General features: G+C 35.3%; 1 protein-coding gene across 1 annotated transcript in view; it reads right to left on the reverse strand.

Annotated features, from left to right (window-relative positions):
- Window positions 1-13872, reverse strand: part of DACH2 (dachshund family transcription factor 2) — an 864952-nt gene that overhangs the window by 150021 nt on the left and 701059 nt on the right. The window lies entirely within an intron of this gene.

The raw sequence follows: 13872 nt of genomic DNA on the forward strand, positions 1-13872 counted from the left end.
ATAATATATGTGTAATCTATCACACCTTAGGAATTTATTTTTAATGTTGGCAACAAAACGGTTTGATGGTCACAAGACACAATGATGGGTGTTTGAAACCAACACTAAGACCTATTATCAATTTGTTCAGTACAGTCGCTCAGTCATGTCTGACTCTTTGCGACCCCATAGACTGCAGCCCACCAAGTTCCATGGAGTTCCATCACCAACTCCCAGGGCTTACTCAAACTCATGTCCATATAGTGGGTGATGCCATCCAACCATCTTATCTTCTGTAGTCCCCTTCTCCTCCTACCTTCAATCTTTTCCAGCATCAGAGTCTTTTCCAATAAGTCAGTTCTTCACATCAGGTATCCAAAGTATTGAAGTTTCAGCTTTAGCTTCAATCTTTTCAATGAATATTCAGGACTGATTTCCTTTAGGATGGACTGGTTTTATCTCCTTGCAGTCCATGTGACTCTCAAGAGTCTTCTCCAGCACCACAGTTCAAAAGCATCAATTCTTTAGTGCTCAGCATTCTTTAATTCAACTCTTAACCCCATACATGACTACTGGAAAAATCATAGTTTTGACTAGATGGACCTTTGTTGGCCAAGTAACGAATGTCTCTACTTTTTTAATATGCTGTCTAGGTTGGTCATAGCTTTTCTTCCAAGGAGCAAGTGTCTTTTAATTTCATGGCTGCAGTCACCATCTGCAGTGATTTGGGAACTGAAATGATTTTCATCAAATTTATAATTTAAAATTATAAAAATTAAACAATACTAAAAGGATGTTCGTTAGTATTGTTTAAATTTTTATAGTTTAAAATTACGAATTTGATAAAAATCAGTTCAGTTCAGTCACTCCCTCATGTATGACTCCTTGCAAGTCCATGGACTGCAGTACGCCAGGCTTCCCTATCCATTACCAATTCCCGGAGCTTACTAACACTCATCCATTGAGTTGGTGATACCATACAACCATCTCATCCTCTGTTGTCCCTTCTCCTCCTGCTTTCAGTCTTTCCCAGCATCAGAGTCTTTTCTAATGAGTCAGTTTTTTGCATCAGGTGGCCAAAATATTTCAGCTTCGGCTTCAACATCAGTCCTTCCAATGAATATTCAGGACTGATTTCCTTTAGGATCAGCTGGTTTGATCTCCTTGCAGTTCGAGGGACTCTCAAGAGTCTTCTCCAACACCACAGCTCAAAAGCATCAGTTCTTCAGTGCTCAGCATTCTTGATGGTCCAACTCTCATATCCATACATGACTACTGGAAAAGCCATAGGCTTGACTAGATGGACCATTGTCAGCAAAGTAATGTCTCTGGTTTTTAACATGCTGTCTAGGTTTATCATAGTTTTTCTTCCAAGGATCAGTTCAGTTCAATTCAGTCATTCAGACTTGTCCAACTCTTTGTGACCCCATGGACTGCAGCATGCAAGACCTCCCTGTCCATCACCAACTCCTGGAGTTTTTTTCAAACTCATGTCCATTGAGTCAGTGATGCTACCCAACCATCTCATCCTCTGTCATCCCCTTCTCCTCTTGCCTCAATTTTTCCCAGCATCAGGGTCTTTTCAAATGAGTCAGCTCTTTGCCTCAGAAGGCCAAAGTATTGGAGTTTTAGCTTCAACATCAGTCCTTCCAATGAATATTCAGGACTGATTTCCTTTAGGATGGACTGGTTTTATCTCCTTGCAGTCCAAGGGACTCTAAAGAGTCTTCTCCAACACCACAGTTCAAAAGCATCAATTCTTCGTCACTCAGCTTTCTTTATAGTCCAACTCTAACATCCATACATGACTGCTGGAAAAAAAAACATAGCCTTGACTAGATGGATCTTTGATGGCTAAGTAATATCTCTGCTTTTTAATATGTTGTCTAGGTTGGTCATAATTTTTATTCTAAGGAGTAAGCATCTTTTTATTTCATGGCTGCAGTGATATTGGAGGCCCCCTCCCCCCCCCAAAAAAAAAAGTCTGACACTGTTTCCACTGTTTGTCCATCTATTTGCCATGAAGTGATGGGACTGGATGCCATGATCTTTGTTTTCTGAATGTTGAGCTTTAAGCCAACTTTTTCACTCTCCTCTTTCACTTTCATCAAGAGGCTTTTTAGTTCCTCTTCACTTTCTGCCATAAGGGTGGTATCATCTGCAAAACTGAGGTTATTGATATTTTTCTCAGCAATCTTGATTCCAACTTGTGCTTTTTCCAGCCCAGGGTTTCTCATGATGTACTCTGCATATAAGTTAAATAAGCACGGTGACAATATACAGCCCTGATGTACTCCTTTTCCTATTTGGAACCAGTCTGTTGTTCCATGTCTAGTTCTAACTGTTGCTTATTGACCTCCATACAAATTTCTCAAGAGGCAGGTCAGGTGGTCTGGTAACCCCGTGTCTTTCAGAATTTTCCACAGTTTATTGTGATCTACAAGTCAAAGGCTTTGGCATAGTCAATAAAGCAGAATTAGATGTTTTTCTGGAACTCTTTTGCTATTCTGATGACCCAGTGGATGTTGGCAGTTTTATCTCTTGTTCCTCTGCCTTTTCTAAAACCAGCTTGAACATATGGTAGCAAATTTGGAAAACTCAGCACTGGCCACAGGACTGGAAAAAGTCAGTTTTCATTCCAACCCCTAAGAAAAGCAATGCCAAAGAATGCTCAAACTGCTGCACAATTTCACTCATCTCACACTCTAGTAAAGTAATGCTCAAAATTCTCCAAGCCAGGCTTCAACAATACATGAACCGTGAACTTCCAAGGAGCAAGCGTCATTTAATTTCATGGACTCAGTCACCATCTGCAGTCTAGCCCAAGAAAATAAAGTCTGTCACTGTGTCCATTGTTTCTCCAACTATTTGCCATGACATGATGGGACTGTATGCCATGATCTTAGTTTTCTGAATGTTAAGTTTTAAGCCTCCTTTTTCACTCTCCTCTTTCACTTTCATCAATAGGCTCTTTAGTTGCTCTTCGCTTTCAGCCATAAGGGTGCTGTCATCTCCATATTTGAGGTTATTGATATTTCTCCAGGTGCTCGTGATTCCAACTTATTTTTCATCCAGCTCAGCATTTTGCATGATGGACACTGCATATAAGTTAAGTAAACAAGGTGACAATATACAGCTTTGATGTACTTCTTTCTCAACTTGGAACCAGTCCATTTTTCCATGTCCTGTTCTAACTGTTGCTTCCTGACCTGAATACAGATTTCCCAGGAGGTAGGTAAGGTGGTCTGGTATTCCCATCCTTTTAAGAATTTGTCATAGTTTGTTGTGATCAGCACAGTCAAAGACTTTAGCATAGTCAATGAAACAGAAGTAGATGGCTTTTATTTTTCTTTCTTTCTGTAATTCTCTTGCTTTTTCTATGATGCAATGGATGTTAATAACTTGATCTCTGGTTCCTCTGTCTTTTCTAAATGCAGCCTGAACATCCCAAAGATCTCAGATCACATACTTTTGAAGCCTAGCTGGGAGAATGTTGAGCATTACTTTGCTAGCATGTAAGAATAGTGCAATTGTGTGGTGGTTTGAATATTCTTTGGCATTTTCTTTCTTTGAGGTTGGAATGAAAACTGACCTTTTCCAGTCCTGTGGCTGTAAAATTATTGATAAAAATAAAATAAAATGTTTATTTTATATAGCTCTACAGTAACTGTTATGGTTCTCAGGATTTTTATCATAATTAATATTGCTATAAAGCTCTGAAGTTATTCACTATGTTTATGAATCACAAACTGATGAATAAATTTGACATTTAGTTAATTTGATCAATTAAAAATACATTATTGTTTATCCATATATGCAATAAATGTGACTGAATAATAGACATTCTGGGACAGAGAATATTTGTTTTATTATATAACTCATTCATAATGAATTTCTTAAAGTTCTGTATATTTATATGCAATTACAACATCAGTATTCTAATCACCATAAGATTAAAAATCAGTTTGTCAAATATGTGTTTATATATTTTCACATTGATTTTGCATGAAAAGCCCCAAACTGATAAATTCTTCAAAGAAAAACTGTTTGCTTAATGCAAAATTAATAATATGAGAGCTAAAGTCTATTATTTCATTAGTAGATGTTAAGATTTTCCAAAGTTTATCATTATGGCAGACAGAATAATATCATTAGCTCAGCAAAAAATGTTTAGTCCACGTCCTAATAGTTGAACTTGTGAATATGTTATCTTATATGGCAAAATGGACTTTTCAGATGTGACTGAGAACCTGGAGATAGAGCTATTACATGGCTTAACTTGAGGGTAGAAAGGAAAGTCAGAGGAAGATATGATTATTGAAGAATGGTCAGAGAGATAACCTGGAAAAGGGAAGGAAACTGATACTATCCTGGAAGCTTACAGAAAGAAATTCAGCCCTGTGATTTTAGCTCAGTGATACCCATGTCAGACATCTGACCTACAGAACTGCAAGCTAATAAACTTGCATCATTTAAAGCTATTAAATATATCATACCTTGTTCCAAAAGTAATAAGGAACTAATACAGTCATCTGTGTAGTACGTTCATTTTTTATTGATGTATAATGTTATTTAGTATTCAGTAAACATCTGATAAATTTAATGAAATGAATAGTGGACTTTGAGTATATTAGCTGCAGTATCATATAGTTATTAAATACTATTAATTGTAAATATATTACCTCTGAAAGGCTTTATAACTTTTGTTATGCTTCAAACACAATATTTTATGACAGAGAAATATACATGCATTTATATTTAGTATACAGTTAAATATACAGTTGTAATACTCTATATACAGGAAAAGATAAAAAGATACATATAAACAAAGCAGAAGATAATATTTTTTTCCAAATAATTATATATGTTGTTTAGAGGGATAGTATGGGCATGGATAGCAAATTATATATGGCTTTTATAATACATTTTTAAATTTTTTGAAAAGTTCATCAGTTGTGAAATTCAACCTAAAGTGCAGTGATTAAAATTATAATCCCTAAATAGCATATGTACACACACACCAATGAAAGGAATTTCATATATGAGGTCAAAATTATTTTCTTACTTTTCACTGTTGTGTAGTCTCAATGATTCTATGCTAAAATATGTATATAAATTGTGGAACAGTCTTTGCATTCTAACATTGGTTATTTGCTGAAAAATATTTAATTTAATGAACTACTTTTATCTTTAATGGACTGGTAAGTGAATGGATAGGGACAAAAGTACAGCAGTTATTGAGCAAAAATAAAACTGAACAAACAAAATCACTGTGTAGTGGTAAACAATAATCACACATAGCAATATATCCTGCCATAATAAAAATGGAAAATTTGGGAATGAATTATAAAGTTGATGGTTTAGAAAAAAAGAGAATACAAGTGATGTGACCTTGCCCATTCTGCTTAAAAAATGAATGGTCATTCTGAATTTTTTTTAATTGAAAGAATATCTACACAAATAGAAAATGCTATAAATAATGAGGAAAATTTACAATGCTATAAAGAGGAATCCTCCAAAATGTTTTAAAAGTACATATGATCAAATACTATGAACTCAAATACTTTACTTTTAAATTCATCTTTTGCCATTGTCAATAGCACATCAGGTGGATATTATTTCAAATAACTTTGAAAACATGATTTAGAGTTACAATAACATTTTGCATAAAACCACAGTTCATATTTAAGATTTGTAGCCTGCACTTACCAAATTCAATCAAAATTCAATTCATTGTTATTGTTTCCTAAGGCATCACAGAGGTCACATTTTTTTTCACCATATAAACATTAGATGAGTCCAATACCTTACACTGATTAAGAATTAGGTGGGTTTTTAAAATACCTGTATGGAACTGGAAACGTTAATTTCTTCTAAAATAATCAATAGTTATATAACTAATTTCTACTTTGCAAGTAAACAGATCCATTTTTAAGGCCTGTAATCAGTATGCATCTATTTAGCTACTTAACTGCAATGTGCTTCGGGTCATTAGGTGGTTACTGTTGTGTCTCAGCCTAGTTAAATTTTCACAGCAAGTTAATCTGTTTTATTACAAATGAGAAGACAAGGATAATGTCTTCACCACTTACCAAATACAGGGTTAACAGTATTTGCAACAAATCAGTAAGGACATTAAAAAGGAAAATTGAAAATCTAAAACCCAAATCATTTTATTCATTCATGACTTAATTTTATTTGGCATTTATGACTTTTACAACCCTGTTACTTTTCATTTATTTCATTCAAGCCCCTTCAAAACAGCTGTAGCTCTTCTAAATCACTGCAGAAATCTTCTCCAGATTCAGTCACTGTAGCAGAGAAGGGAGATTTCCAAAACTGATACATACTTACCCAATGAAATCCCGAATTTCCCTTGCAATTAGTAAAATTATCTTCAGTAATAACTCAAATTTCTAGCATATAGTTATATAGTTCAAGGCTTATGCTGAAGAAGAAAGAGACATTATAGAAAATATTTCTAATTAGTACATGTTATTACTTCCTCTTCTATCATACTGTTTCCATTTTTAGCAGGTACATATGGTCAAAGGACATTTACCTCATATTAAAAGATTTAAGAGTACATTTGAACCTTGAATAAAGAGCAGGGTCAAAGCTAAGGAAAATTAGCTTTATATGGTTTAACACAATCAATAGAGTATAGAACTTAGTTTATTGGCACTAAGGTATCAACTCTACCCTTTTTAATGGAGATCTTTTATTTCATCTCAATGTATTTCTTTACATACCTAGATATGGCAAAACACAGAACTTGTAATGTACTAATGCATGCATATTATACATGTGTTCACATTTATGTATATGTGTGTGTAGTTGACTTTTAAGAACACCTATCTCATTGTGTTGTATCTATGATATTCTCTTATATTGATTCTTCTCAAGCATTTGGTGGGGTTATGTAATATATAATTTGTCTTTTTTTATTTAATTGCAATTCAACTCTCACTGTAATTAATCTCCCAAATGTTAATCTCTTAATAAGTTCCTAAAGGATTTAATGGCATTTCGCTGCTGAGGAGTGGCTTTTGGAAGTTTAACTGATACTAGATATTTTATTCATGCATTTGTCGAGATATTTTGCATTTAACTGATGTGTTCCTTCTGTACTGTCACCAGAGTGCTAAAGAAATAGAATAGATTGTAATCTGACAAATTTAAATAATAAAATCAGGAACAAGACTATATGTTTGTTCATTGATTTTGTTAACTTGGTTTACCACTAGTACTGAGAAAGAATTACATGCTTTGTTTTATCTTTGAATATTATTGGATGCATGACACTTTATGAATTTTTTTGAATCAGTTTAAGAATTAATATATGTTCCACAATCATCAATTTACAATTGCATTTAGGTTAATGCAGATGGATATGGCAAGTTTTCATTAATTTTCATATGAGAGAGTCCAAAATCATAAGCATACCCTATCTGTGACCTATGTGATAGCTGGACAAAGTACCCTCTCACCTCTTCAATGAGATCAACTTATCCTGGAAGAGGCTGACAGCTTAAAGGGAATCAGCTATAATATCTGTTCATAGGATGCAAATGCCCTCAAATGGGAGAAGGAATAGTTCAGTGGAAATATGTATGGCTTGCAAATTATGTTGTAGGCCTGGGCCTCTGCCACCCACCCAAATACATACACACATACACAGCAAACAGCCCTCAATTCTCACACAATGCATCTTCATCACATGTTCTAAAATATAAAGTAAATAAATAATAAAATAAAATAAAATATAGTAATAGTTTTTCCTTTCCACAGAGCACTTAGAATAAGATTCACCTAGTGATTTTTTTCAGTGAATTTGAATTATCACAAAAAGTGCTCTCTGTGTTGACTAATTTTAATGCCAGATGTTCACATGCTAATGCCATTGCCCTGTGACCATTTCCAATCAATTCATTAATTACCAGCTGCTCAGGCAACCAAAAAACACAACTCATCAGATGGTATTGGTAAACGGCCAAATAACAGCTTCCTACTCAAATTTCTTAAATTTGTTATCAGAGAAAACGACGATGAACTTTCCCACAAATATAGAAAAAATGTACTATGAGATATTTAAATGTAAGAAAATATGTGTTCATATCAGTCAGGTATTTTACCTATTCTGCTCTCAGGATTTTGCCACATTGTGTAATATAACAGAAAGATAAGTCTTAAAAATCTAATGATCATAATACAATTTCTAATTAATGTTATAGCTCTATTAATTATTAGCTACAAATGCTAATAGCTGAGCCAACAGTTAAGAGATCTGAGTCAGACCTAAGGACTCTGTGCCCAGGCACAATAATAGTCTCAATCTATTTTTGACCAAAAAACAGAAATAACAACAAAACTAAAATTAAAAAAAAAAAATATTTCACAACTTACAGTGTTTTTTTTTTTTTTGTCAGTTTTGGAATTAACATCTATATCATTAATGATCATTATTTTAAAAACACTCCCCAATGTTTAATATCCAATGAATCATTAGTTTGCATTCATTTATGCAACAAACATTTATGGAGTGTATAATGTACCCATTGAAAATGACAGAAAATCCTACAGGTGCCTTCATATTGTGTTTATAACTGCACAGTTCAGACTACAGACTAAATAATCCACATAGAAACATTCAAATAGTTGGGGCAAATAGAAGGGGAAACAACAGAAATAGTGAGAGACTATTAAGGGGGGCTCCAAAATCACTGCAGATGGTGAGTGAAGCCATGAAATTAAAAGACGCTTGTTCCTTGGAAGAAAAGCTATGACCAACCTAGACAGCATATTAAAAAGCAGAGACATTACTTTGCCAACAAAGGTCCATCTAGTCAAAGCTATTATTTTTCCAGTAGTCATGTATGGATGTGAGAGTTGGACTATAAAGTAAGCTGAATGCTGAAGAATTGATGCTTTTGAACTGTGGTGTTGGAGAAGACTTGAGAGTCCCTTGGACTGCAAGGAGATCCAACCAGTCCATCCTAAAGGAAATCAGTCCTCAGTGTTCATTGGAAAGATTGATGCTAAAGCTGAAACTCCAATACTTTGGCTACTTGATGCAAAGAATTGACTTATTTGAAAAGACCCTGATGCTGGGACAGATTGAGGCAAGAGGAGAAGGGGATGACAGAGGATGAGATTGTTGGATGGCAACACTGACTAGATGGACATGAATTTGAGGAGAAGGTCATGACAGAGGATGAGATAGTTCAATGACATCACCAACTGAATGGACAGAGAAACCTGGCATACTGCAGTCCATGGGTTCACAAAGAGTCAGACAAGACTGAGTGACTGAACTGACTGAACTGAAATATTCAAAGGTAATTTAAAATAGAATAAAACTCGGATCAACTTTGATATTAAAATGGGCATCTCTCTCCAGTCCCCACCAGATCCCTAACCTTCCTTTTGTGACATCAGGATCAAAGTACTACAAGTTATCAGTTTCTCTGCAGAGGGAGAGTCCAATACCTGTATATGCGTCTAATGGTGGGGACCCCTTAGTCCTATTACTGATAAGAATTTGCATAGACAAATGTATATAGGAAAAGCTATTTCTTTCTCAGTCTAGCTCTCTGCCATGATCTTGGTTTCCACTTATTACTATTTCTATATGAGTCCTTGAGTATAAAACATAATAAAATATAATTAGCTTACACTGAGTATTTACTAAGTATAAGCACACTAAGTGTGTTAACAAGTTTGTCTCATTTAAGTATATATTAACACCCCATGTTATGAGGTAGATACAATTATCTTCTGCACTTCACTGCAAAATAAGGCAAATTGATGGGCAAGTATGGACAGGTAAATTCATTTTCCTGAATTCACATAACAAGAAATTGTGCAATCAGAATTCAAATACAGGCATACAATCTGACTTCAGAGCTTATGCTCTTACCCATCATTCCATATTCCTCCACTGAAATCTTCTTCTTAATACATCTTACTTAACTGACAAATTATGATATATCTAGAGAGAAACAGTATATAATTCTATAAACTATTTTTGGGGGTGGGGTATCTGTTTCTTTTTCTTTCTTTCTTTCTTTTTTTTTTTTGATAAAGCAACATAACATGATTATTTGCAAATATTAGACCTATGTTAAATCAGTTAATTCTGTTCTTGCTCTCTGTTTTCTAATAGAAAATGATGACAATAATAATGGACTAAGCTTCTCGATGAGGGTGAAGGGGGTGAAAGTGAAGGAAGAGAGTGAAAGAGCCAGCTTAAAACTAAATTATTAAAACTAAATTAAAAAAATTAAGATAATGGCATCTAGCCCCATTACTTCATGGTAAATAGAGGGGGAAAAGATGGAAGTAGTGACAGATTTCCTCTTCTTGGGCTCTACAATCACTGCGGATGGGGACTGTAGCCATGAAATCAGAAGACATTTGCTTCTTGGCAAGAAAGTTATAACAAACCTAGACAGTGTGTTGAAAAGAAGAGACAATATCTGCTGACAAATGTCCATATAGTCAAGACTTTGGTCTTCCCAATGGTCACACATGATTGTGAGAGCAGGACCATAAAGAAGGTACAGTACTGAAGAACTGATGCTTTTGAACTGTCGTGCTGGAGAAGACTCCTGAAAGTCCCTTGGACAGCAAGGAGATCAAACCAGTCAGTCTTAAGGGAAATTGAGAGGGTAACAGGCAGGAAGGCCAGGGGTCTCCAAATGGAGGAAAGAGGCTGCAAGTGTCAGACATTTTTATCTCTCATAAGCGGCAGGAGGAAACAAACTAGCAATATTCTTTTCTTTCTCTATACAAATTAAAGAAATTTTCTCTTAAAATACTGATGCAATAATAACACCTGGTCTCACCTGAAGTTAACTATTCTCAAACCTTGAGTTAACCAAAGCATTTTTCTTATGGAAATGTTTGTCTTAAGCTATGTTAGTGTACTATGCATTTACCTCAAACTCTTGTCTTCAAATTGGTTCTGCCTAATGGCTCAGAACCTACTTGACAAACCAGTATGTTACACTCAGATATTGTTCCCCTAATCTATGTAAATGAAACTATTTGTATGGTAATCTGCCCTTCTACAAGACTCAAGTCAATCGTTTTTATGGCCCGGGATGAATCGCCTGCAGCCAAGATTATCCCAAAATACAATTTATGGATGAGGGGTCTGGTGCCATTCTGAGTTTTAAGACATTCCTTTCTTTCATTAACAGACTGCTAGTGACTATATAGCATCCAGCTGAAGACTATCAGGGGGGTACTCTTTCTGCCCCCTTCTGATGCCTATGTCAGAAACTTTCTCTATCTCCTTTATACTTTAAAAAAACTTTATTACACAAAAGGTCTGAACAATCAAGCCTCATCTCTGGCTCCAGATTGAATTCTTCTCCTCCAGAAGCCAAGAATCCCAGCGTCTTTTCATGCTTCAGCAACAATTTTTTTTTTTTTTTTTAAACTTTACAAATTGTATTAGTTTTGCCAAATATCAAAATGAATCCATCACAGGTATACATGCGTTCCCCATCCGGAACCCTCCTCCTTCCTCCCTCCCCATACCATCCCTCTGGGTCGTCCCAGTGCACTAGCCCCAAGCACCCAGTATCGTGCATCGAACCTGGACTGGCAACTCGTTTCATACATGATATTATACATGTTTCAATGCCATTCTCCCAAATCCTCCCACATTCTCTCTGCAACAAAGTCCATAAGACTGTTCTATACATCTATACATCTATACATCTATACATCAGTGTCTCTTTTGCTGTCTCGTATACAGGGTTATTGTTAGCATCTTTCTAAATTCCATATATATGCGTTAGTATACTGTATTGGTGTTTTTCTTTCTGGCTTACTTCACTCTGTATAATACGCTCCAGTTTCATCCACCTCATTAGAACTGATTCAAATGTATTCTTTTTAATGGCTGAGTAATACTCCATTGTGTATATGTACCACAGCTTTCTTATCCATTCATCTGCTGATGGACATCTAGGTTGCTTCTATGTCCTGGCTATTATAAACAGTGCTGTGATGAACATTGGGGTACACGTGTCTCTTTCCCTTCTGGTTTCCTCAGTGTGTATGCCCAGCAGTGGGATTGCTGGATCATAAGGCAGTTCTATTTCCAGTTTTTAAGGAATCTCACACTGTTCTCCATAGTGGCTGTACTAGTTTGCATTCCACCAACAGTGTAAGAGGGTTCCCTTTTCTCCACACCCTCTCCAGCATTTATTATTTGTAGACTTTTGGATTGCAGCCATTCTGACTGGAGTGAAATGGTACCTCATAGTGGTTTTGATTTGCATTTCTCTGATAATGAGTGATGTTGAGCATCTTTTAATGTGTTTGTTAGCCATCTGTATGTCTTCTTTGGAGAAATGTCTATTTAGTTCTTTGGCCCATTTTTTGATTGGGTTATTTATTTTTCTGGAGTTGAGCTGTAGGAGTTGCTTGTATATTTTTGAGGTTAGTTGTTTGTCAGTTGTTTCATTTGCTATTAATTTCTCCCATTCTGAAGGCTGCCTTTTCACCTTGCTAATAGTTTCCTTTGATGTGCAGAAGTTTTTAAGTTTAATTAGGTCCCATTTGTTTATTTTTGCTTTTATTTCCAATATTCTGGGAGGTGGGTCATAGAGGATCCTGCTATGATTTATGTCAGAGAGTGTTTTGCCTAGGTTCTCCTCTAGGAGTTTTATAGTTTCTGGTGTTATCTTTAATCCATTTTGAGTTTATTTTTGTGTATGGTGTTAGAAAGTCTTCTAGCTTCATTCTTTTACAGGTGGTTGACCAGATTTCCCAGCACCACTTGTTAAAGAGATTGTCTTTAATCCATTGTATATTCTTGCCTCCATTGTCAAAGATAAGGTGTCCATAGGTGTGTGGATTTATGTCTGGGCTTTCTATTTTGTTCCATTGATCTATATTTCTGTCTTTGTTCCAGGACCATACTGTCTTGATAACTGTGGCTTTGTAGTAGAGCCTGAAGTCAGGTAGGTTGATTCCTCCAGTTCCATTCTTCTTTCTCAAGATCGCTTTGGCTATTCAAGGTTTTTTGTATTTCCATGCAAATTGTGAAATTATTTGTTCTAGCTCTGTGAAGAATACCGTTGGTAACTTGACAGGGATTGTATTGAATCCATAAATTGCTTTGGGTAGTATACTCATTTTCACTATACTGATTCTTCCAATCCATGAACATGGTATACTTCTCCATCTATTAGTGTCCTCTTTGATTTCTTTCACCCGTGTTTTAAAGTTTTCTATGTATAGGTCTTTAGTTTGTTTAGGTAGATATATTCCTAAGTATTTTATTCTTTCCATTGCAATGGTGAATGGAATTGATTCCTTAATTTCTCTTTCTGTTTTCTCATTATTAGTGTATAGGAATGCAAGGGATTTCTGAGTGTTGACTTTATATGCTGCAAATTTACTATAATCATTGATTAGTTCTAGTAATTTTCTGGTGGAGTCTTTAGGGTTTTCTATGTAGAGGATCATGTCATCTGCAAATAGTGAGAGTTTTACTTCTTCTTTTCCAATTTGGATTCCTTTTATACTCTGATTGCTGTGGCCAAAACTTCCAAAACTATGTTGAATAGTAATGGTGAAAGTGGGCACTCTTTTCTTGTTCCTGATTTTAAAGGGAGTGCTTTCAATTGTTCGCGACTGAGTATAATGTTTGCTGTGGGTTTGTCATATATAGCTTTTATTATGTTGAGGTATGTTCCTTCTATTCCTGCTTTCTGGAGAGTTTTTATCATAAATGGGTGTTGAATTTTGTCAAAGGCTTTCTCTGCATCTATTGACATAATCATATGGCTTTTATTTTTCAATTTGTTAATGTGGTGTATTACATTGATTGATTTGTGGATACTGAAGAATCCTTACATCCCTGGGATAAAG

Source organism: Bos mutus, chromosome X (genome assembly GCF_027580195.1).
Source record: "Bos mutus isolate GX-2022 chromosome X, NWIPB_WYAK_1.1, whole genome shotgun sequence".
Classification (NCBI taxonomy): domain Eukaryota; kingdom Metazoa; phylum Chordata; class Mammalia; order Artiodactyla; family Bovidae; genus Bos; species Bos mutus.